Consider the following 360-nt stretch of genomic DNA (forward strand, 5'->3'; position numbering starts at 1 on the left):
ATAGCACCAATTCATAACAGAATTTATCTCAGGACACTTTTCAAATAGAGCAGGTCTAGACCAAACTTCTTATAACATTTACAGAGACCCAACTAGTTCTGTCCCAGAAACACTCAAACTGGCTGCTGTCACCCCCATCCTCAAAAAACCTGGACTCAACCCCGACATCATGAGCACTTTCCGGCCCATCTCCAATCTTCCCTTTCTGTCAAAATACTTGAACATGTTGTTGACTCCCTACACAAAGCCCACCTCATTTCCAATGACCTGTTTGAACCATACAACACAGCACAGAAACAGCCCTCCTCAATATCAATAACTGCACCTCCTCCACTCCTGTCCCAAAGCATCCCTCAGCGT

This window comes from Morone saxatilis, unplaced genomic scaffold (assembly GCF_004916995.1).
Source record: "Morone saxatilis isolate NCDOM2014 unplaced genomic scaffold, NCSU_SB_2.0 Contig2, whole genome shotgun sequence".
Classification (NCBI taxonomy): Eukaryota; Metazoa; Chordata; class Actinopteri; family Moronidae; genus Morone; species Morone saxatilis.